Source organism: Falco rusticolus, chromosome 7 (genome assembly GCF_015220075.1).
Source record: "Falco rusticolus isolate bFalRus1 chromosome 7, bFalRus1.pri, whole genome shotgun sequence".
Taxonomy (NCBI): Eukaryota; Metazoa; Chordata; class Aves; order Falconiformes; family Falconidae; genus Falco; species Falco rusticolus.
In genome coordinates, this window is record NC_051193.1 from 1,245,007 (window position 1) to 1,270,521 (window position 25,515).

The following is a 25,515-nucleotide window of genomic DNA, read 5'->3' on the forward strand; positions in this document are numbered from 1 at the left end:
TCCATCTTGATAAACTTTTAATTCTTGCTTTCTAATAACACTGAGGGACTGTGCTTTATGCCTGTATGAGGGTTTTGTGATTGATGTTCATCTGTGCTTGCGGGAGACCAATAACCTCATTTTGGTTTTGACAGAACATCAGGACAAGCACCCTGTATCCTTCTCCCTGCTTGTTCATGTATAAATGAAAGAGAAAGTAAAGCGGACATAATCTGTCCAGATCTGTCAGCTGGGCTCACTTGTACTCTCTCACTGTATTGCTAAACTTCTGACACTGTTTCTGTCCAGCGTGGCATATAGGCACGTGTTTAAAGGACATGGTTAGCTTATTTTTGGTATCATTCTGTTATCTTGTTTTTATTCTTGGTTCTGTACACTAACATCTGGGATATTTGGAAGTAGCTCTGTAACTTGGCATGGGAATAGATTACTTAAATATTACCTCACAGAGTCAATGTAAATTTATAGCAGATAAGACTTGGACCCCAGATGCCATTTTTAACCCATTACTGTCTTTTTTCCAATTCCATTTCCTCTGCTCTTTCAGATCTATTTCCAGCAGTTTTGAGATGAACGTGACTCCTGTTCTGTGCTTAGATCAACCTCATCTGTGATACTTGAACAGTTTCTACAGGGCCAGCAGAGAGATCTTGCGCTTATGCACATGCACACACCAACAGGTACCCACCACCGGTGAAGGATTCATCAGTGTAAGAAATCCTGGAGCAAAAATGCCTGCAGTGATGAATTCATGGAAAATACACAAAATACTGTATACCCAGATAGCCAGGTCATATCATTCACCAAACTGTGACACTGTTCTCATAGTGTAAATGTAATTTTCCTTTAAAAATCCATTTTTTTCCTTAGGAGAAAGGGCGTGTAGAGCACCTGTACTGAAAGGGAGAAGGTCGAAGAGCCCATGAGCTTGCCCTGCTTCCTGTGGCATTATGCAGATTCTAAACACAGGTTTGGTTTTTTCTTACATATGTATATTTTTCCTCTCTGATTTTTTGCTTTGAAATACTGGCTTAAGTTCTCAACGAAGAACAGCTGAGAGATCAGGAAAATGGCTTAAGACTTCAGCGTGCTGTAAGCTATTTGGATTTAAAATAGTGCCTGGGAGAGAGCTTTTTGCACCGCCTTGCTAGACAATCCTCCTTCTGTCACCATCTGAAGTTGCCATCCTTTGTTCATCATGATGTTGCCGTCCCTCTAACTCTCCAGAGCCTTCAAGGAAAGGAAACGAAGGACGAATGAGACTTCTTTTTCTTTTTTAAATCCTCCCAAGTCCTTCAAAAAACCCCAACCTTTATGGGCCATATGCCTTTGCTTTAGTTGTGCTTGGCTTTGTTTCTTCATCATTTCCCCCTCCTTGCCCCTTTGCCGGGCACCACTGAGCACTCGGAGAGAGGTGTGCAGCGGCAGCTCAGCATCCCTGCTCTCAGCTACAGCACTTGGAGCATCGAAGCCTGCTCGTCTGCCTACAGCCAGAGCCATCTCTGCTGCCCAAAGAGTCTTTTCTTCCCTCTCCCAGGATCTGCAAAAGCAAAGCTGTGGCTGCTCTGCCAGGGAGCGAGGCTGAGCCAGGCGGGCACCCCGCTGCTTGCCCCTGCTGCGGCCAGCGAAGGCGGGCAGGTGGGGGCAGGTGGGCCTCGCTGCCCGCTGCATGCAGGGCCTCCCGTGGCTCCTTCGCACCCGCCGGGCAGGCAGGTGGCATGGGGAGGGTCCCGTCACGCTCGGATTCCCACTTATTCCCTCTGCAGAGGTAGAGACAGGTGGGGGGAGCGCAGGGGTGTCCTGCGGTAGGGGCTGACAGCCCATCCTTTCGCTTTTGCTGTGCAGCAGATGGAGGAGAGAGCTTTGGCAAAGGGACGGCTCCCGGACGGGCTCAGCGCCGCACGCCGGCACAGGAGAGGTGGCTGAGAGGCCTCAGCACCTTTTTGTGATAAACCTGGGGTCTGTGAGCAGGACCCCTGAGCCACCCTTCGCTGCAGCTCACCTTTTGCAGCCTGCCAAGGAGTATCTGCCCACAGGACAGGGCAGGCATGGCTTCTGGGGCCTTTCTAAAGCCATTTTTGTTCAGAAATCCCTGTTGTTGTTGTTTTTGCTGACCTAAGCGGGCTGTATCTTTTCCAAACGTTTCTGATGTTTTTCACAGAGTAATCTATTAATGTCGCAGACAAGGATTCTGCTGACTTCAGTTTGGCTTCTGTTTCCCATTGGATGGGCTCCTCTTTATGGGGGAATGCCTCAAGCCAAAAAGAGAGGAAAAAAAACCCCAGCCCCTGAGCTAACTGAAAACAGGCCCAAAGGGAAGCGCTTTCCAGCCGCATTGCCTCTCGCTGGCTGGCTTCTGTTCTGTGCTTGGGGATGTGCCAGACTTCAGTGCCTCCGTGCTTTTGATTCTTGTTTATCCCCAGCAACATGATTGTCTATAATTATATATAATCTCTCCCTTGTTTACTCTTCTTCCTCCAGGTCTGAACGCAAGCTCAATGGCAACTCTTTGGTCTGCCAAGGCTCCAGCTCCAAACTGCTTCTCGGCATCCTCCACCTTCTTTTTCAAAATAACAAAGACATTTGATTTCCTCCCACCCCTTCTCCGTGCGCCCCTGCGCTCTCCCCCTCCCCCTCGCTGGCACTGGGGTTATTTATACAGAATGTGGAAACAATTTGCAGGAAAGCGAACAATGTAAGCTGGAGTGAGGGAAGGGAGACAAGTTTATTGTGCACACTTACAGCCCCAGAAACGAAACACTGCATTTGGGGGGAGAAGAGGGAGTGGACTGTTTTCCTTTCTTTCTGCTCCTCTCTTTCCACATCTCGCTGAACCGCTTTCCATCTTGCCAGAGTCGGGTCCAAACCAGAGCAACCAGATCTGACTGCGTGATTTGGAGGAAGTTCAGGTTGGATCCCTCCCTGCATCACAGCTTGATGAGGCAGTATCTGTGTACTTAATCCTCTCGGAGGTTTTGCTCTCGGATCATTTCTGCTCCTGGATTAGCATTAATGAAGAGCACGTGTGCTGGAGAGGTCCTGATCCAGGCCCTGAGAGCCGCGGCATTGCTAAAGGCACTGTTTTCTGCCTGGGTGTTATACCTAGGTATTCTGAGGAACAGTTTGGCTGAAAGAGAATATTCCTTGGGAGTGAAGGAGACCTCACCCACTTAGCATTACATTTTCAGAACATCCCAGCACCTTGCCAGCACCAATGTGAGTGTCTTTGTAAATCAAGCCGTTTGCTTTAGTGCCCACTGAAGAGCTGAGCTCTGCTGGAGCTTTGGCAGCGTGCAGGGTGTAAATCAGGGGAAGCTGAACGGCCATTTGGTTTGGTACTGTTGGGCAGGTCTGAAGTCTTCAGATCTCACTCTGCACTGGGCTCGGTTACAATGGAGTCCTCAGAAGGAAGTAGTCCAATCCCACACATCTTTTGGGGAAGGGATATTGGTGTTGCAGAGGCAAGGAAATGTTGCATATGCGAGCAGAGTGGCTGCCTTGGCAAACTCCTCCCGTCCCGGGTGCCTGCATCCTCCTTTCTCAACAGCCTCGAGACTTGGGGCGTGATCTGTGCCAGTTGTGCTGAGCTGGGAGGGCAGGGCCAGGGAGCTGCCAAGTGGGACATCATGTTCCTCTCCAAACCGGGCAAATTTCCGGCCACGGACTGGTGCAGCGGCTAAACTGTGACCTGATGGCACAGAGGGACAGTTAGAAGGAACCTGTAGTGGGCTGCTCCTCCCTCCCTGAGATCTTGCATCCTCTCCACCTCCCAGTACTTACTGCTCCTTCTCAGTCTTTCTCTGTACACAAAGTGTGAACTTTCAGCGTATGTTTGTTGTGTAAAGTGCCACATCTGCCCTGCCACACAGAATGGCAAGTGTCTGCAGACAGGCTGACCACCTAAAGCTGACGGCACAGCACAGAGGCTGTTCCAAATGCTGCTGCCCCCCTCCCCCCCCTTTAGCCAGCGCTTGGCCTGAATTAACAACTCCAGGTGTACAATGCAGAGGGGCCTGGAGCAAAGATACTTTGGCCACCGATGTTTTCTGGTCCTAATTTTCACTAACACTCAAGAAGGGCCCACAACAGCGATCATTTCTGTTTTCTCTTCCAAGCCAGGCTCTGGCGCTGTGGACTGGAAGCCTGCAGCTGGGAGCAGAGTGTGTGCCACAGCCTGCGGATCCACGGCGGCAGCAGCAGCGCCCAGGCACGGCAGCACAGTGGCTGTGGCCCGACGGCCACGGGGCCCACAGGTATTGACTCCATCTACACTGGTGTCTGTAAGCGCCGCGTGCTGCCCAGCCTGGCTGCCCGTCCATGCAGCCGCCTCTCGCAGAGCCCATGGGTGCCGGCAGCAGCCTGCCCGGGCACGCCATGCAGAGCGCTTTGGCTAGCGGCACGCGGGGCTGCGGGGAGTGCTGAGTGCATGAGGCTGGCGGGTCCCCTCTGGTCCCCCCTGCAGCTGCACTTGCAAGCTCGGGCTGTAAGGACAGCAGCTCTGGGTTTGAGGGTAGTCTCTGGGCACCCCACTGAAGGCCTTGGGGCCGCCAGACATCTCCAATCTCTTTCTGACTCCTAAGGGTCTCCCCCTTTACTCCTGGAAACATGTGGCCTTGAATTAAACTACATGGAGAGCTCTCGACTAAACAGCTCACAGCAGCAGTACAGGTTTGGGCAAAGTAGAGTCTTGTAGCTGTACCTATAGAGACTTTAAAATGCAGAGACCAGAGGGATCAGTGTAATTTCAGGGAAACAGTCATTGGAGCGCTTGTGCTTTTTCCCTTCTGGTTCTAAATGTTCAAATTCTCATAAAAATATGAGAAAAAAATCTCCGTGGAATGATTGTGCTGCTGGAATCATCATTGGCTTTTTGGAAGTTCCTCTTTCTTTTTTTTTCTTTTTTTTTTTTTTTTTTTGTAATTATTTTTAGGGCTCTTTAGATGAGAACAGATTTGTATTCTTCTCTTCACGCTGCTCGCTTACCACCTGAAATCCTCATCTGCTCTTTGCAGTTCCCAGCACAACTGCAAGCAATATCCTGAACAGAGCATTCTAACTTCAGGTGAGGAAAAGCAACAGAAGCAGATGGGCTTGTAAACAGCAGAGATCTGGCTCTCCCACAGAGGTCCTTGCGGAGTGGAAAGGAGCAGAATGGTTAGTAAACACTGAGCAACTTTCATTTTCTGGGCTGAAATGTGATAATCTGGGGAGGGGAGGACAGCGTAGGAACAGCAGCTATCGCATTCTGGCACAATCAGCTATTCCCAGCAGAAGCTGTTCCTGTTAGAACTTGCAGCAAATTGGAGAATATGGGAAAGGGGTGTGCGTTTTCCAGCATCAGGGAATTTGTGGGTGATGAAAACAAGATTTCCAGCAGCCTTTTTGCACTAGCATTTTAGTCTTGGTTTCCAAAGAGGTATCCTGCTGTCTTTCTGTCATTCTTCCCTCCCCTTGGATGACTTCTGAAACTGTCAGTCAGTCAGGGTTGTGACTAACTTCATTGCTGACAAAGTTCCCACCAGTTACCTGAAGGTTTGCAGCTGTACGGAGGAAAAAGAAACCCAAAGTGGGGTCTCCACTGGTGGAACAAACCTCAGCTGTGCACCCGCGCCGAGCAGCAGCAGCAGCAGCCAGCTGGCCAGGTGGTGCACTGCTGCTCCAAGGGAGGGTGCGCTGCCCTGGGGCCAGCCAAGCACCTGTAGGATGTGGGAGTGAGCGGGAATGCTGATCTGTGGGGTCTAATGCCCCAGTAACCCAGCCTGGGTACTTCGGCTTCTCAGGGGTCTGCTTGCTGCCGCATGTGTTTCATGAGTGGGGTGACAGTGCAGAGAGCCACAGGGCATCAGCCTCGTGCGTGGGGTGTGGGCAGGTGGCTGGTCTGTCCCACCAAGGGGACACCACGGGGGCATGGGGAGAAAAGCCCAGTGCTGACACAGCTTGTCAGGGCCTTCAGACTGGGCGCTGGCAAACCTCCACGTACATCGCGCCACCCCCAAGAAGCAGCACGTGAACCGTTGCCTGAAGGGACGCGGATCCCCGACTATATAAATTCTGTGTTTTCTTGTCCTTTCCTTACCCTCTGTGTTGTAGAGCCTGAGAGTGAAGCACCCAGGCAGGTACCTTCCCCCGTTGGAGGGCTGGGGACTCCTCCTTGCTTTTCCTTCATGCTTGGGCAGGACTCTTTTTCCTGCTATTTCTGTCGACCCTTTGCTTAACAGTGAACCCAGGGGGATTTGGCTGCTTAGCTTTAGAGCCAGGAAATGAATGAGGAAGGGCAGAAAAAAGGAAAAAAAAACCCAACCAGAATAGGGAGGCTCACTGCCATATTTTATTGAGCCCACTGAGATTTCTATAAACCACATGGTATCAGGTGTAAAAGGAATGAAAGATGATAACCGATGTGGAAGAATGGAGCAGCCCAAAACTCCCACAGGCCAGTGAGTCTCCAGAAATGTTGGAGAGGCTTAAACAGCAATTTAATGTGTACCTGCTGGCAAAGAGCAGCCCCTCCACCTTGTTCCTGTCAAGAAGAGGTCCTGATTCATGTCATGTGTTTTCTTTCCTTGGCTAGGGAGACTGCTGCAGATCCTGTGGAGTGCAAGAGTCACGGAGAAAAGAGACCTATGAAAGATGGTTCCAGGTTGGGATTTTAGAGAAGTTTGTGCTTGAACTAGTGTTGAAGAGATGATGTTTCTATTTTTCTTGGAGATTGGGAGGGGAGAGATTACTGAGTCCCTGAGTCATAATGCAAAATGATTAGATCTGGAACGGATTCCAGAAAAGACATTTAGGGACAGCTAAATGCACAAAGCAGCTTCAATATACCCACCACTAGAGTTCATCCAGTTTTGGATGACGCCTCTGAAGTGGGCAAAGTTTTAATAAAATCCATATGTTCAGGGACTCAAAATACGAGAAAAAATAATGAGGAGGAAGAGATAACACTTTCTCTGTCTCTTAGAAAGAGAGAAAATTCCAAAAAGTTTCTAATTTTGAAAATGCCAAAAAGTTTCCAATCTTTTTCCTGAGAATGTCTCAGCTGGACAAGAACCACCACAGGTTAAGATGATCCCCATAACCTGACACTTGCAGAACAAGTGGGCTCACTTCATCCTGGCACAGGTAGTTCTAGCATTTCTAGGGAGAGGTGTAATTCCAAAGAATAACCTCGGAGGTTAAGTCTGAAAATCAGTTTATTTCGTAGGTGGGCTAGAGGGGGTGTTAATTATGTGTTTAGATTGGTGTTGCTTTAAACATTAATTTTTCCTGGGAAGGGAAGACGAATCATGAATGACACCTTCATACAGCTCAGATGTGGAGATGGAAAATCAGTGGGGACTGGTGAAAGCCCACAGCCTCTTATGGCAGGTGGAAATGAGCTCTGAATTAAAAAAAATCTCTTTTGTTTATTTTGGGCCAAAAATAACTGGACTCAGGGCAAGGGCTAGTTCCCTGAGAATGCGTGCTCAGCAGTTTTTTGACAGTCAGGCTGTCAGAAGGAAGCTGTCCGCAAGGCAGACTATATATGCCTCAATTATTTTCTTTGCCTTATTTCTCTTTTCTGCTTTGTGTGTCATATTCTCCTTGCAACTTCCCAAAGCAGAGTTACTCTTCCACTTGTTCCCCTTTGCCTCCTGCTGAGTCAGTTCCTTTATTTTCCACCAGTACTGTAGTCACTCCCAGAATCTGGGAAATCTTCCTCAGAAGTCTCCTTGTCTCGGGAGCTTACTGCCAGCTCTCCCATAAAGCTTTTAATTCTTCATTATAAAGATGAATAAAAGGCCAGAGAAGTGTGCTGTGACACCCAGTCAGGTGCCATTACCCTGTAATTCTTTAAAAACGCCGTGTGCATTTACAGTGGCTGAGAAGCTCCACAGTGGGAAGCCTGCGGCCGGGTGGTGTTAGCAGGTGAAAGAGAAGCCAGCGCTGTGGCCTGGTATCAGGCACCAGGTTCGGGTTTGGTTTGAACGCTGACTTGGTGAGCCTGGGGAGTCATTTCCCTCCTCTGTGCACCTGTTTCCACTCCCCAGCTCTAATTGTCTCCCTGCTTGGCCTGGGAGCTCTTCAGGACACAGCCTGTCTGGCTGCGTGTAGGTGCAGCGCCTCAGCACAATGCAGCCTTGTCTTGGTTGGGGCCTTAGGTGTTCAGGTAATGCAAACAAGAATAAAAGCTGTGCCCAGACAGCAAGGCAGGCTTCCCAGACATGCTGCCCTGCAAGCACGTCTGAAACCCGATGTACTGGGAGCTGTCTCCATTCCCAGACCTTGGCTTCGCTCAGCCAGCCAGCAAAGCATTAACCAGTTCCAATTACAATGGGGAGGTGAACTGGCACGTTCCCAGTTCCGCTGGGAACTGGTGTGAAATCACTGAACTCATTTTGCAAACTGAAGCAGCACCTGATAGGAACCTCCATCCCTCGCAGCTACGGACCTGCCTGGAGCTGCGCCACTTCCCTGCAGGTGACAGCTCCTGACGTCAGCCCTGAAGCTCAGAGCCATCTCGTCCCACTCCCAGCCCACGCTGCCCGTGCTTGAGCCTACTCCAATTTGCCAGCGGAGAAACGAGCAAAACCATTTTCTCCTTTCCTCCCTTGTCTGCGGAGGTGCGTTCACGTCCCTTTGACTGTTCTTGTCCGCTGGCTTCTGCACAGCCCCTTCCTCCCGTTGCTCGTTCGTTCCCTGTACTCCATCCCATCTTTTGCCTGCCTCCCTGGCTGGATGCAGCATCTCGCAGGTCCTGCTTCACACTAAGAGAAGGGGTATTAGATGGATTCCCCACAGAGTATAAATTGAATGGAGAGAAGTGGCTGGTTTCCCAGCAATAATTTATCTGATTAAAAAAATACTCCCCAAACTCCCCCTCCTCTGCTGATCCTACGCCCCCTCCAAAAAGAACATTGGCATTCGGGCTAGTGTTTGAACTGTATTATTCAAATGGCTGGAAGGGGGATTTAGATGGGAAAATAACTGTCAAAAGATGGCTCTCTGGGGATTTTCCCTGGAGCGTGAGCTCTGAAATTTGGAACATGGGTTGTTGTATGGCAGAGGCAGAGAGAGTGAATAATTCTGAGTCAAGTACCTCCACGATTTCTAGCTTTGCCCTCATCTAACAAATACCTTACACAGATACGCACAGATGCACACACACATGTGCCCCGGCACACACGTTCCATAGAAGAAGCCATTAGCAAATGGCTAAAAAAACTCCAAAGCACAGCAAGCTGTTCCTGCTGTTCCCTTTCTTCTCTCTTTTTATTTTTTTTGGCCTTACTTCAGGGCTGGTTCCAAAGAAAAAAAGAAATCTGCCTCATAAAATGCCTGTCTCCTTGTGTGTCACCTGTACAGGTTTTATTCCTTTCAAATCAGCGCTATCCAAGGCTGGTAATTCCCTTCTCCTGCATTCCTTTACTCACATGGACTGCTGTAACTGGGGAACAGGCACCCTGACACCCCTCTTCATCACAGCAATGCAGCGTGGGTGACCTGAGCCCCCTGTTTCTGGCCCATCTGCATTTCGCCGTTGCCTTGTTCTTTGAGGGAGAGAGGCAGGTATTTTACATTTCATACTGCTCCCACAGTACGCCGTGATTTATAACAGGTGCTACCTTATTAATGTCAAGGGCAGAATTGCTACCGACATTGGAGCTGCAAGAGCGTATGAAACCTGTGTAGTTAGCTGGGGCACCGGGCTGCTGGCTGATGTGCATTCCTCTGCCCGCGGGCTGCGCCAAGCCTGCCTGCCGCTGGCTGGGCCACTGGGCACAGCTTTGCAGCCTCTAGTCGCCAGGGCTCAGGTTTCCTTGCTTTTTGACAGGAGTACTGCTCAGATGAAACCTCTCTCCGCTCCTTCTGGAGGATTTACACTGCCACAAGTCTTCATTTTTTCCAGATGTTTTACCTAATAAATCAAGGAGTCTCATCAGAGGATTCGAATCCAAAAGCTGTTGCCATGACTTCAAAGGCACAGGCTGGAATGGAAAGAAGCAGTGCAGACATTTTATACCACTCTGTAGTCACTGATCAATAAAATACACTCCAGTTCCAGGATTTTTTCCTGTGGATACCAAAACTCCACTGTGATTAAATGAAATGGTGCTGTGCTCCTTTGGCCAATCTTTGCTTAAAAGCACTGAGCTGCAGTCCTCGCAGGCTGCACCAGTGACCCAGGATGGGGCTGGTCCTGAGGCTAGGGAGCTCTGCCAAGCCCCGTCCGAGATCAGGGACCATTAACTCAGGTTTGAACTCGCTCTGTCCTTTCAGATCAATACATGGCTGCGTGTTTTCTCTCAGTGCTAGGTTGAGCTATTCTCATGTGAAGGATTCAGATGTCCATTCATATTCTTAAGATGTTTGGGAGAGACAAAGATAAAAATACTTACGTGGCTGCAAAATGTGATTGTGATTATTCATATTGGTTTGTTCCTTGACTGAGAATGTAACTTTTTTTTTTTTTTTAAATATAGTGAACCGTTTTTTTTTACGGTGCCTACATGGTGTCATTTCCTTTCACTGTTACATTTCTAAAGATGAATGCTCTGGCATTTTGAGAAACTGTTATGTGTGTGTTTCTGATTACTTGATAGCAGACTGCACTGCAGGATAATGTAACAAAGACAAGCAGCTGAAGAAAGAAAAGATGTTGCTGCGGGTAGGTGAGCAGAAAACCGGCAAGACTGTGTTTTGGTTCCCTGCTTTCCCAAAGAGTGCTGGCATGGCTCCAGCTGCCATAGGTGCTGCCCATCAGAGAAGCCCAAGTGAGGCTGTGTTCAGCAGCAGCTGCTTTGCTAAGGTAAGCTGCCCTTCTTCCCCCTCCACCTTGTCTTCCCTCTCTGTGCAGATAGCTGTGGGGCCATATGCCAGACAGTTTCCCATCTGGATTTGTCACACCACTCCAGTAACAGTTGTGTGTCCAGGACTGAATGGGTGGTGGCAGGAGGGAGAAGGTGGTGTGGCTGTGGGGAGCCCCTTCAGCTGTGAAGAAAGGTGCCCAGGCTGTGTTGAGTTTCAGGAGAGGATTTGGACTGTCTCCTTCACAGGGCTGCCCTGCACTGCCTCTCAGCACAGCCATGAGGCTGTGAGAACATCCTGAGGCTACCTGCAGCAGGTGGCGTGAGCAGAGACTTTGGCTTGTGCTGTCTGAGGATTCTGGTACATGAATAAGTTGTCACTGGGGGGCTGTTGAGGGAGGACTAAGCTAACCCTGTCTTACGCTTGTTGCAGGTTAAAAGCATGCAGAGAGCTCTTGCTGCACAGCAGATGTGTGGTCAACTGCTTGTGGGCCAGATCTTTAGGGTAAGTGGGGACCGTAGCACTTGGAGTGCTGTGAAAATACAGTGCAACCCCCAGTAAACACTGTAGTTATGTAAAACAGACATGGGACATGATTTACTCCAGCTAGATCATATTCTATGTGTCCCAGGCAGCAGGGAGCAGAGGGCATTTGGTCCTGTGATGTGTTTAACCGATCTTAAAAAAACACCATGGTTGCCCAACAGGTAGATGTTTCAAAGAAGGGGACGTCCTGCTGCATTCTGGTGGAGGGCTGTCAGACAGGGAAGAGCCAGGTATGTATCTCCTATGTTGTCATGATATGTGCAGACTGAAAGATAACCTGATCTAAATATTAATAATAAAGTAACAGTTACCATGATACAGTTTGTTCCTGCCATAGACTTCAGAAAAATCACTGCTTTTCTTCCCTCCCCCAGGATGCTGAAGCACAGCACGCCAAACCGTTGTGACTGCCTGGGATTGGTGACATCTAGAATGATACGTGTTGGATCATCAGAACAGAGTGGGAGCTGCACAGCTTGGCTTCGGGATCCAAAAATAGGTACTATCATTTCTGAGCTGAAGCCTCCCTTCTCTTTCCCCACCCAGCCCTGCCTATTTGGCACATGCAGCACATAATTGTAGTGTTCACATTGTACCAAAGAAAAACCACATTCCTACAGCAAACCATGCATTAAGTAGTGGACATGCTTTGGAGGCAGAGTGTATTATGACATGGAGCCTAAAGCTGTGAGCATCAATGCTGATGGTTTGCAGATTTTCTATGGGCAATAGGTATAGAAAGGAGTACAGCTCATCTGCTGCATTGCCATATGGAAAAGCATCAGAGATGTTCAGAAACGTGCTGTAAAATAGGGAGCTTGAATTCCTTTCACTGGACAGCTGCTCAAGTATGTGTAATTGAATGATTGAGTGATGAATGTAGCACATTTGATTTTTCTCTGGATCTTTTCTCCTTTATTCTGTAGCTCTGTGAATTTCAGTCATGCTTTCACCTTTTTTTTAAGTCTGCTCACTGGAGTAAGTATTTGTCTGCCTCTGCCAAACCCCAAAAAGCTATGTTTCATTAAAAAACCCTGATTATTCAGGAAGGGTGAAGGTTGATCCACAAAGATAACACTCTTTGAAGATGTCTGCTCCTTTGGTAGTGACTGATTTAAATGGGTTCCATTTTATTATGCTTGTTACACTCTTCTCAAGGCCATGCAAAGGAGGAGGAATTGTGTGAGGCCATATAAATCAGGGTTTGTTATAGGGATGTCAGACACAACTGCACCGTGGGGTGTTAATAGTGAGCAGGCAAGTAGTCAAAAGCAAGTCAGGACCAACTAACAAAAGCCACAAAGCTAATCTGTCTGGTTCTTGATGCTTCCCAAAAGTGCCATGTCTGCACACTCATGTTCTGTTCTGGGAGAAGCTTGGGGTGTTAGCCTGATCCATATCACATTTCCAAAGTGCTCCAGTAGTTGGATGAGTAGGTTTGGTGGAACATCTTTGATTCTCAAGTTCTCCCGTCAGGAAGGACCTAAAGATGAAGCTGTGTGACACATCGCCAGTCCAGGTCTCTTCCTACTTACTAACACCACGCTCACTCCGCTGGATTCATGCTCAGCTAAAGCAGTGGTGATCAGGCCACCGGACACAGCAAGGGACCTGCTGGATTAAAATTCCATGGAACAGGTCGTCATTGCATGGAGGAAGAAAACTGCCGATCTTGGTGCATACAAATAAGAGTTTCCTCCTTTTCCAGCAGCACTTTGTGGGTAGAGTGGAAGGCAGCCAAGAAAATTTAACCAGATTGAGAAATATAAAAACCCTTTTAGTGTGCACTTGAAGCGAAAGCTCTCAGGCAATATTTGCTGTACGCTGGGCCACGGAGACGCTGCACTCACCAGGTCCTTTCTCCAGAAATGTTCGCCCTCGACACGGCTGCTGCAGTGGCGCCCCATGTTGCATCTATAGTCAGGTTCTTGCAAGCCCTGGTGACCTCTCCTTATGGGTGGATCTTTTATGTGTAGGTTCATTGTGAGGTAAATCCCGAGGCTCTGACTCCACTGAGTTCCTGAGTGCTCAAAGAAGTGGTCTGGGATCTTGGTGTGCGGCCTTTGGGGAAGGTACCAGCGCACGTGCCTTCCCCCTTCCTCGGTCCTGTGGTGTAGGAAGCCTTGAGTGCTTCAGCTTTTCAGAGGTTTCTGCTCGCTCTTTCCATCACCTGCTCTTGTCTCTAAGTCTCAAGGCTGCCTTTTTACAGAAGGAATTCAAGACAGAGGAAAGTTTCAGGAGTTGAATGTAGCTTGTGAGCAAGGATCTGGGATGTCCCTTGGACAGACTGTACACATGTGCATGCCCATGTGCCTGCGAGCACATACCATTGTGGTTTCTGTGTTACTTTTTGTTATTTCTCAATATTCCCATTAATATTTAATGTATTTATCTTGGTTGCTGGTAATTACAGCAGGGAAAGTGCTGACTCTGATGTCCTTTTGGGACATGATATTGGCTTGGGACAACCCAACATTTTTGTGTGGGCTTGTGAAAAATGTTCTGCCCACTACCCGGCAACCCCAAGAACATTCCTAGTTTCTCTGATAACATCCTTAAGCACAGCACCGATACAAAGACTCCTGTGTAGATGAATGACCTGACACTTCCAAAGATTATTTATTTTCCAGGACTTCTGGGTCAGGAGAAGCTATTTGAGTTCTACCTATTCCTCTCAAGAAGGAATTCAGCTATCTCAGTTCTATACCTACAGTGTCCCTCCATTTCACAGATGGAAATAAACGAATCTGGCAGACCAGCAAGCAGGGAGCGAGAGCCCAGACCAGGACAGGCTGGTGCCACCGTGGTGGCCTGACAGCTTTTCCGAAGACAGTAAATGAGATGGGAAAGGCATAATGCTGGCAGGGAGGAGGAGCTGGGTGAGCTCCAGCACGGGGACAACAGAGGGTGCTGTATGTCACAGCGCAGCTGGCGTGACAGCTGTGCAAAGGGTGCCACATGCTCCAGTTCAGGTGCAAGGGATGCAGCTGTGATCCCTTGTCGGGATGTCGGTTGTCTTGCGACGGTGACCGAAGTGATGGTGGGGGAATGATGGTCAGGGAAGACTGAGGTGCAACTGGATAATGCCAGATACTGGCCAGGGGTTCATGTCTCCCTTTAAAATCAAGCAGCCCTGCTTCTCCTCCTAAGCAGAAGGGCTGTGTTTAGGAGGCTGGGGGGTTCGGGCAGCCGGGGTGCCTGTGGGAGCTGGGAGCGCTGTCGGGCGGGGAGGACGCGCTCAGGTTCGGCACACAGGTACCCTCCAGCTGGAGGCACAAAGCTGGATTTTGCCGTTGTGAACATTTGCCAATTATAACATATCATGTGCGTCAATAGTGCCTCTAACTTGCCTTAATACCTTTTTATGAGAATAAAATCTGTTCTTATATGGTGCTTTTCATGCTTGAGGCAGTTCAAAGCGCTTGGCTAAGCACAGTAATGAGTTAGATCTGGGGAGCGCAGTGATTGTGTAGGCAAATACAGGGCCTATTATGTGCTTCGCAATAATTCACAGAGCCGCCTATGCTAGAAACTTATTTATTGAAGAGAGGAATGTTGGCTGGGTCTCACGGTTGTCCTCTGGAAGATTTTAATGCTCTTTAGCTTGCACATAGACTGGCACCTCAGAGAACTGGAGCCAAGAGACCTTGCTTGAGGAGCAGCACGCGGAGCTGTGCAGCGCCAAGGCAGTTGTGTCTGCTGAGGGGCCCCAGACAGTGGCAGCCCTCAAGCCCAAGATTTACCTTTCTGAAGCATATTGCATCTCTCTGAACCCTCTCAGTGTCTTCAGGCTGGCTTTGTTATTTGATGTCCCCTTTTACCTTACTTTTACTCACAAAATAAAAGCTTTTTTGTGCAGTACCTTCCACCCCTCAGTCTTGAAGAGGGATTACCGAGTGTAACAGTGACACTGTGGAACACCGTGGAAGTATTGCTGTTCTCCACAGGAATAAAGGGACATTTAAGGCTATATCCAAGTGGATGTCTGAAGTGAAATCCACACAAAATTTAGGCACCTTAGTCCAAAGTCATGATCCTGAAAAACCTGCTCTCAGCTCTCCCTGCTGCAGGAGCTGCCTATGCATGGCAGACTCTGAATATTCAATGTTCAGCTTCTTCCTTGTCTTCTCACAGGCACTTGGGAGTATGTCTTCCCAGACAGACCTTTCCTGCTGACCGGCTGGCAAAACTGACTGGCATTTCTTCCTGAATTATTTGGGTCAAAATGAACTGGTCTGGTGGAGGAGGACAGTAGGTCAGTAGGTGCTTCCACTGGCCTGGCCATCTGTGCTGGTAGATACCCAGTGCATGACTGCAGAACGCCATGTGCCGTCCAGTCCTCAAAGTAAATTCATGTCTTTTTACCTTTTCTAGAAAAGGCCAAATTGCCCTTAGCTCCTGTGGGTATATGCTGATGGTTGGGGTACCCTTCCTGCTATTATATAGGCCTTGGTGGAAAATACACATTATCCACTTCTGCTCTGCAGTGGTATTTCTCCAAAGGGAGCAAGATTTTTACTATTGCTGTATAATGACTCTATGATTCTATGCTTACAGAAGGATAATTGAGAAAGTGAGCAGGCTCAAAGGGGAAGATGCTGCCCTTCTAGGTGTTGTCTCAGCATACACACCTTCACAGGCTCACTGCTTGCACACCCACCTGGCCTGTGCAGCTTGGCTCTTTTGGGCTGTTCAGTATATTCAGCTTACCGAAGTGTTTGCCTTCATGGCAGAGGCTCTGCCCTTTGGTGTCCCCTTTGCATACCACAGCGGTGGTAATTAGCAAAGCAGTTAAAGAAAGAAGTTTCTTTGGCGTTTGTGATGCCCCAGAAAGCATCCCATGTTCCAGGGTAGCCTTGAAACGCCTCCTTAAGCTCCTGTGAGGTCACTTATGCTGCGCCTCCTGGGAACAAAGAACATTTGCATGGCTTTTCAGCGTCTCTCTCCCCCTGCCCAGTGATTTGTGTGTTAACTTTGAACAACAGTCATTACCTCTCTGGTGTTCAGAGCACCAGAGGGTTTCAAACCACTGTGAACAGGGCAACCCTGCTGTCAGGAACAGAGCTGGCCAATTTGCAGTGTAAGCAGAGTCTGACTTACTGTCGAATTCACTTCCTAGCAATTGTAGCAGGAAGGATAGGAAGGTGTCACTTTGGGCTCCTCTGGAATGGGACAGGGAGACCAAAACCAAAACAGTGAAGACTGTAATTAAAGTCTAATACTATCTCTAATTGAAATCTGATGAAACATTCAAGCAGACAGCCTACAAGTGCTTTACAAAAAGTGGAAAGCAAATGCTTTTCGGGTAAGCGTTTATGCCTCACAAGGGTTGTAAGCGCTAGTGAGAGTGCAAGAAGAGAATTCAGCTCAGTTAGCACCGGTCTGTAAAGGTACATGTCCAGTTTTGCATTTAATTCTGTTTATCTGGGACTATTAATTAGCTCCTTTCAGTTTCCTTGTGAAGATCTGTTATGTTAGGTCTACTGAACTGTCTTGCACATAAAGATGTGTGTCATTGATTGCTTGGGCAGCTAAATTTGGCAGATGGTTCACTACTCAAAGGAATCTTGACTTCGCATCCTTTTCTGCTGGGGCAGGAATACTGGGGATGACTTCAATCTTGTTGTAATCTGCTTGTACACTTTGCTTTTCTAATTTCATGCCTAGGTATGACATTTCCATTACAAAGGAGTTTTGTTGGGTGAGTTCTGCTGGTCTGGGTCTTTCAAAAGCTGATCAGAGCTTCTGGTCATGTGCTTCTACTCTTTTCCCTCAGAACAAAACATCATCTACACCAATCTTAGGCTATCAAAGCCCATGAAGCAGTTCAAGTGCCAAAGACAACCCAAACGGCAGCCTGAGAAAATTATGTCTCCCATAGGGGCTGTTGAATATGCACAGACGTATGGTCTGTTTTCCTAACGTGCCTGTCAGAACCCTGCTGATGCCTCCAGCAGAGAGAAATATTTGGCATAGGCCATTTCCCTGCAAACTACTCCTTGCAGGAAACAGAAAATGTTCTTTTCCTACATATTTATTTGTGCTTAACTGTAATCACAAAGGGTTGCATTTTTTCCCCTTTCTCTGGTGACCTATGAATGTCTACTTGCTGTCCTGCATTTCCTCTTATCTTTCCAGAACTGTCAGGCTTTTCACCCCTTCCTCTGGTGTCCGCTGTATGCCACATAACAATTTGCTGTAGGAGATGAGCTTTAAGGTGGGTGTGCTCTATTCAGGTTTACTTAGCACCCTGTGCAGGCTTTCCTATTTTTTAATCCTCATTCTCTTGTTCAGATACCCTGGTGAAGATGTTCTAATGTGGACAAGGCTTTTCAACACAAGTATATGTGCTGCTAATTTTCCAGACCGTCTCTTTTGCTGTCTGTTGTTTTCCCATACATTGATCAGTGGATTCCTTTGGTCAGAGAGAAAATCGCCCCTGTAAGTGCTGACTTAGAGTAGTTTCACCCGCTGCTCAATTTCAAGAGTCTGCTTGTAGCTTTTTTGGGAGTGTGAATTAAGTTCCTAGCACTGCATAAGTTGGTGTGCAACTCGCAATGAATTAATATCCATTTATCTTTCAGGCTGTGGTTTGCTCACCTGCTGCAGCATCATCCCACCCACCCCAGGCCCATGAAGTACTTCAAAGGGGGATTTTGTCGACATTGACCACTGTGCTGATGTTCACACATCCTTGTTATCGCCCCTTGAGTTACCCTGTCTTTTCCCAAAGGTGGGGACTGGTTCTGTTGCTCGCCCCACTGTTCAGTTCCATTGTGCATTTTTGCAGACTGCGGAACACTACAGATCTCTACCCGACTCCCTTCTGTTGTAGGTTCTTGGGTTATTGGATCTCTCTTCTGTCAGTCAGCTTTAGTATAGACATGGTGACTTTCCAGTGCTGTTTTAACAGGTTGGTTCACTGACCTCAGACCCTCAGCCTGGAGGCGGTCTCCAAGGCAACTGCTGCGGTGCAGCAGATCCAGTACTGGACTCATTGATGCCCATGTTAACTGTGAGTAAAAAAATCCACTTTTGAGTGGTTTGTTCCAAAATCTAATCAGGATCCGTTCTCTTACCTGAGTTCACTTAGCCTTTCAACATTGCAAATAAACTATTCAGGGGAGAGAATCACAGCGCTTTCTGTGCTTAGTCCTTTGTACGTATCTGTCATTTTTAGGTGAAGTGCAAGATATCTTAGCTTGGTCACTTCTAACACAGTAGGCATCATTCATCTGCATCAATTGAAGTTTAGTGAAACCTCTCATACGTCAGAACTGACTGTAGCCAGGAACAAGACTGCCGTCTTCATCTTCCTGGTGTGGGAATTGCCACGTGCGGTGCTTGCCTTGCTCGGGGCCAGAGCTCTCACCTCCTGCAGCAGCAGCCTGCGCACAGCAGGTGCTTCCTCGGGAGTCATCTGCAGGCACCGTACCCCACAGACCACTACCTTTGCCAGAAATTGGATGCAACACTTCAAGAACAACAACAACAACAAAAATGAATAAGAGAATAGGAGTGTTATAGGAGGGTTTTCTTCCTGATGTCTTTCACTGCAACTTTTTTACAGCTTTCTTTTTAGGCTAAGCATAATACATGAGTTCTGCTCTTCAGTAAAAACACACATTAACAGCAGTAGTAGCAATAAACATCAAAAGCATGTCAGTAATACTATTCCTTGCCTTCCCTGTGCTGCCTTCTCCCAAAGCAGTACTTCTTGGAATGACCTGGCAGCATGAGAAGTAGTGGCTCACTGCAGATACTGTGCTGACAAGTCCAGAAGGGCCAGGTCAGCGCTACCTGGTGTCTGGTGAGTGGGCTAGAGGTCAGAAGGAAAAAGCTGGGCAACCGTTTGAAAGGATGGTTTAGACAAAAGTAACAGATCATGAAGCAAGCATCAGCCTGAAAGAGGATTTTAGAGGCAGACTGCAGCCATTTGGGGCTAGAAAAACATTAGATTTGTGAGAAAGCTTTTCTTCCTCTGTCAAATATATCTTATTTGTTACCTGCCTCAGAGGGCTCACAGCTGAAAAATGCCATTTCTTTTCTTCATAGAATGTAAATGTTCATTCTAGATGATATAGACGTAAACCTCAATTTCTTCTCAGCCCTCACTGTAAGTTTTTGAACATGGAATGAGAGTCTTTTTGAGAAATGGATTTCTTGTTGAATATATGCACTCCTGTACTTTGAGGAATGAAGGGTGATGCTGATAGCCTTAACCTCTTTCTCGTTTAGCAATGTAAATCTGTTCTAGCCATCTAAATTCTCTCCAGTTTTTGGTAGTTATCCTTTTTAGCTGAATTCCTTTGGGAATGAAAGGTATCTTGCTTTTATGCAAGAAGTCCATTGCCTGTATAGCATATTATTTGCCTGTATAGCGTAGTATTTTCCTCCCAGATTTCCTTGCCAGCATGTGCCTCCCACTACACTGAAGGAGGATATGCCATTTCAACCTTTGGTCCTTCTAAGAGCATCCCCCCAAAAATGTGCATTAGTGGAGGGGGAAGCAGGTGGAGCAACAGCCTGGGCAACATCTGCAGTGTGGTGGTACCTTGGCTGGGAGGTGAATAAGCGCCTTCTCTTGCTTCAGGCCAGGATGCTCTTTGGGCAGTGGTGTTCAAAAAGCACTGATCTCTGTTGGTATGAACTAGCAACCTTTAGTTTCCTGCAATTCCCTCTGCTCCATTCAGAATCTCTGAATGTCTTTGTGACTCACTTGGACACAAAGTCACATTCTGACCTCTTTGAAACTCATTTCATATTTCTTAGAATCAATAAACTTCAAATGCAGTAGCAGAAATACCAAGCAGTCAATAAGTCCAGTCAAGTTATGTTAGAAGTAAAAGCAGTTTGTTGTAAGGGCAACATTTTCTTAAGGAACTGCTATTCAGGCATATTTGTTGTTTCAATTAGTCTGATTTAGTGGCTCAGTCAGGGGGCTGCAGCCTGTAGCACTCAGACTGTAATTTGATTTCTAAAGCTGCCATTCAGGTACTAAGGAAATAAAAATATGTGGTAAGACCACATCGTGACAGCAGACATATAGATCCTGGTGTGCTCAATGTGCAGCGTACCTGTCAGGAAGATACAAGGGTTCACGGTGTGATCACCCGCATTTCATATCCCATTGGAGTTGCATGTGTTGCTCTCCTGGCTTTGATCACCAGTCCCCTGAGAGGAGCATGGAAAGGTGGGAGAATGGTGGTATTTTTCCAGAACTGTTGCCCTGAAGGGATGTTTAAACAAAAAAAGAAAGTAAAATTAATGTCTGTGAAAAGTGCCAGATTGACAGCTTTAGCAAGTAAAACATTTTGCGTATTTGAAGGCTACCCACGTTTTATCTGCTAGAGCTGTCAGCGCTGTACCATTCCTCAGCATGAAATGTATTCTTTTCTTTTTAAACTGTCCTTGTGTTTCCACATTGCTCAGTCCTGCATCTGAGGAAGATTCAGACAGCACTAATAGGGATACGAAGTTGGACTGCTGAAAACTAGGAAGAAATGTTGGCAAATTTGCCCTGGTTTTGGAGATGCTTAAAATTTGCAAGAGGCTAGAAAGGATTCAAAATAAAATTTATGCAGAATGATTCAAGGCGTAGCTCTGCTTTCAGACTAGAAACTGCTGGGAACAGAAGCTTGTTCCTCTCCTAAGCAAATCAGGACTGCATCACTTGCTGCTTTCTGGAGAGAGACCTCCGTGCTCTCCCCTGACACTCCGTAGCCAAGGTCTTGCCCGGGCTTTCACAGCATGCCCAGGCGCGGCATCGTGACCTGCTGCCTTTCCTGGCAGGAAGGTGCTTTGAGAGGCACCGCACTCATGATGCACAGATCACATGGCAGGAGGTCACTGGGAAAGGACAAGTCCTCCAGGACTCCAGGTATCCTTCAGTGACACCTGAGGAGTTTGGGGAGTGGAAACCCTGTCTGAATGACGTCTTGGATCTCTTGCTTTATGGCATTGGTAACAAGCTATGTAACTTGTGGGATAGAGTCAAATCAGGTCTCTGCACTTTTATGCATAGATAAATTTACATCTAACACTGCACAGTGAGGTCTTCAAAGTATGATACATGAACATGAAGTTCTGTTCTGAAAAATTTAATTTTACAACTGTTTGAGTGTGTCCCTTTTTCAGATGACAGGATAAAACTGAAGAAGGCCAGTATTTCTCCCAGGAACGATTCATGATATTTATAGGAAATTCCTTCACAGCATTTGAAAGGGTGACAAGGTGTTGAGGAGCATTCCAGCAGGAGGAAGCTGACCCCAAACTCTCACTTTAAAGGACTGCTTGAGACGTGTAGGCACTGGGTAGCTGCTCATTACAGCAAACAGGACTCCGTCCCTGTCCTGACCTGTTGTCCCATGTCAGTATGCTTTCCCATTTTGGCAGATTATCGTCCCTGTCCTCAGTATGTCACAGTAACAATGGCGCTGCTGGTTTTGAACTGTAAACTAGTGGACTAAGGTGATGTTGTTCATATTTACTCTGCTGTCACAGGATTCCAAACCTGTCAGTTTAAAGCAGAGGGGTACTTCAGCCACTATTTTCAAACAGGGGCTCCTGGAATCATTGTATATGTAAATGCAGATTTAAACATTTAAAGTGGTAGCCTGAGATACCAGCCAGCCGTGACTGACCGCCAATGGCAAAGGACACTTCTGGGAGCTGTAGGTGATGGTGCAACAGTCGAATCTGTCTGCTCTCAAGTTTTATACATGAGACTTGCTCGTCTAACTCTGGCTGATCCATTTGTATCTCACGCAGGTAATGTGGCTTTTTCTTCCCACTCCCAGGACTCCAGGAGCGCAGCTGACCAGCCCACTGACCAGCGTGAGGGTCCCAGAGCTGCAGAGGGGGACAGTGCTGTGTAGCCGCGGGGAAGCGTGCCTTAGCCTCTGGTGTCACCTGGCACAGCATGTGTGGGCTCTGTGTTGCGGCAAACTGGTGAGCACTGTCATGTGCCAGGAACAAGGGGAATGAAAGATTCCAGCCACATGACCCTACACATCAGGTGTACCTATCAGGTAACAAAAAAAAAAAAAAAAAAAAAGAAAAAGAAAAAAAAAAGTGATGGGGCTGTGCTGTGCTGGGGCAGGTAACCTGCCACACTGGGCAGAGGTGAGGTTTATTTAGTATCTGTAAAGTGTGCTGAGATCACCAGGAGCAATGGACTATATTTTCTAGGCATCCTCTGTTGCTGATCTGAGATTCTTTGATTCCCCAAGCCCAGAGGCAAACGACTGTTTCTATGTGCCAAGTATCAGTTCTCTTCCTTTTGTCTTTAGCCTTTCTCCACGTTTTTCCTCTCCGTTTTGAATTGCTCTCAGACTGCTGCAGTCTCACTTCCCTGCCTTCACTGGCACAGACACCAGGAGAGAATGTGACAGTTTATGTAGCACTGAAGCACTAGGACCCAGGAGATGTGAGAGGTGGACCTGCTGCACTACCTTTGGTGACTCACACCGCCTTTCCTTTCCATGGTTCTGCTTTCCTTCCAGCTCCCTGCCAGGCTAACCTTCTAGGCTAATCTCTGGGGAAAGGACTTGCTTTTGTTGTGTGATCCTACGGTGTCTCACACAATAGGACCCAACCTCAGGTAGGACCTCTAGGCACTCCCATTATATGAATGAGAATAAGATTGTTGGTGTCAGTAATTAACATTCTTGTGGGATTGTTGGAAATGCTTTGGGATAAACACCACCTGGAATCCTCGTCTGGTTTATGTGGTTTTTAAGCTGCAGAGGAGGCTGATCCTGTTCACAGGAGAGGGCATGGACCATCTGTCTCTTCTCTTACTGGATGTGCAAAAAGCCTTTCCGTCCAAAGATGAGTTACAGTACCTCAGTGAGAAGTGGGACACCGGGAAGGTGAGGGCACTGCCAGTGGGGAAGAAGAATGGAGACTCAATTATCAGCGTGTCTCGGGTAATGAGAACATCTGAGAACAAAGACTATATGACAAACAGCCAAACAGAGAAAAATACCAGACTAAGTGTCACTGATAACATTGTGAATGCCTGTGGCAGGGTGTCATCCCATGACAGGCTTCCAGAGATTAAATCTCGCTCTGGTTGAATGCATGGCAAAAATCCCGTTGACTGCGATAACATCAGGCTTTTTTCCCCTTGAGGGTTACCTGGATTTCTCTCCTGAATGCCCAGCCAGCCATATCCCACATCATTATGCACATTCTGATAACAAATAAATTACTCTTTTCCTTTAAAGTGTGGATTGAATTCAGTAAACCCTGCATTTGGGATTCTATGTTCCCTCTATCTACACCTGAAATCCATAAATAAACAAACATTGAATTAGACCTCAACAGCTCCCTCTGCTCAGCAACTGAAGCCTTTGAAAGCATTTCACACCAACTGCTCTGCTTGGATTTCAGACTCTGTTAAACACCGACTCAAGCGAAGGGGCTCCATCTTCCTCTCAAACTTCCCAGGGAACTAACCTTAGTTATTGGAAGGCCTGCCTCCATTTATGACCCGACTCCAGTGAGGAGTTGGAATTGTTTAGCTGTTGACATCAGGAATGACATAAATATTTGCTGGGGTTAGAGGGTTTCTGTCAAATGGCCTGGTAACCTAAAATTTGCTTTGCAAAGTCAGAAGAATGACTTTTAACCTCTGAGCAGTTTGCAAACCCACATCTGTGACCAATAAATATGAAAAAAAAAAAAATATAGTCCCTCCTGAGTGATGAAAGACAGCATACCTCGCTGGGCACTGTGGTGCTGGAGCCGGTATGGAGACCTGCGCAGGAATAAGCAGACAGGTCGTCATTGCCAGGAGTTGTCTGTGGATGTAGCTGATGCCTCCTACACACGGGAGGCAGCACAGCAGATTAGACTGAAGGTATCTCATGGCTGTAAGTCTTAAACTTAATGAGCCAGGTCTTTATTTCTGCTGCAGCCCCTTCTTATCCCAAAATTGCCTTAACCAGCTGCTAGAGGATGCCCAGTAATGGAAAATTCTCTGGGTAACAATAAATTGGTGTAACAATTCAGTGTCACCTCGCATCCTGCTAAGAAATAGAGAAATCATGATCAGAAGAACGGATACAACCAGAGGGCCACTGAACAGTCCAATCCTAATTTCATCACCCTTCTTGTGGGCAACAGATAACCCAATGCAATTTACAGCAGCTCTGAAGTGGTTCCAAATCTCAGCAGGAGTCAGAAAGGCTCAGTGCTAGCCTCGGGACCGAGGAATCGCAAAAGATCACTGAAGCTGTTGTTGTAACATAACCTTGCTTCTGCACCAAAAAAAACCCCAGTAGGCTGGTTTGAAATATGAAGCAACTCAAGCAAAAGACAAAATTTTAATCCCTGGAATAAAGGTCCTCCTCTGGATCCCTCTCTGGAGAACACTGCCTGTCTCCAATGATCCTGCACAGACTTCCAAAGAAGGTAAATTTTGAATTTAAAACTCTACATCAATGCATGAGTGGCAGCATTGAAACTTGGCTGTAAGGCTAAGATACCTCCAAGAGGATAAAACCACTTTTTCCACTGAACCACGCAGCAGTGTGTGAGGTAGATGAGGTAAATATATTGTCTCTGACTATTAAAGGCTGAGCAAATAATTTATACACGTATATTACACGTTGGCAGCCTAAGGGTGATTTTTTTTTTTAATTCAGCGGTTTAAGAGTTTAGAAGTACCAGCATTAAGGTGGCCTGTGCAACTGTAATTTGTCCCTTTTGTGCATTTGCACTATGATACACTATTTAACTATAATTAGCTCACACGCTGTTCTTTCGACAGGTTCCCGGCCTCACTCATTGTACAGAATAGACTGTGCTAACTAAGTAATAATTTTATTTTCTCCTTGCTGTTCACTGTGTGGCCCATGCTTTATTTACTGCATGCTATTCAAATATTGTTCTGAAGACAGATTTATTCATTTCCTCCTGGGCTTTTCCGTGGTACTCATTGCTATGGTATCCAGGCGCTTCACAAACTAATTCATTTTCTCAGCACTGTTGTGAGAACTGGTTGCCCTTATATTACAGATAAGTAACTTAGGCATACAGACAGAATAGTAAAAAAAGAGTAAAAATAATTTTTAATTTTAGATACCCAATTAGAAATACTCATGGCCTGATTTTGTCAGAAAATATAACATGGCAAAGCATCTAATTTAGTCAAAAGTTGAATAAATTCTCATT

At 47.0% G+C, this 25,515-nt stretch overlaps 1 long non-coding RNA gene across 1 annotated transcript; it reads left to right on the forward strand.

Annotated features, from left to right (window-relative positions):
* The first annotated feature begins 910 nt into the window (after positions 1-910).
* LOC119151829 lies at positions 911-24,933 on the forward strand. Its single transcript, XR_005105566.1, has 7 exons — positions 911-969; positions 4,120-4,253; positions 5,013-5,154; positions 6,572-11,292; positions 11,496-11,564; positions 11,709-11,833; positions 22,134-24,933. It is a non-coding gene; the product is annotated as an uncharacterized LOC119151829 (long non-coding RNA).
* Positions 24,934-25,515: the final 582 nt, after the last annotated feature.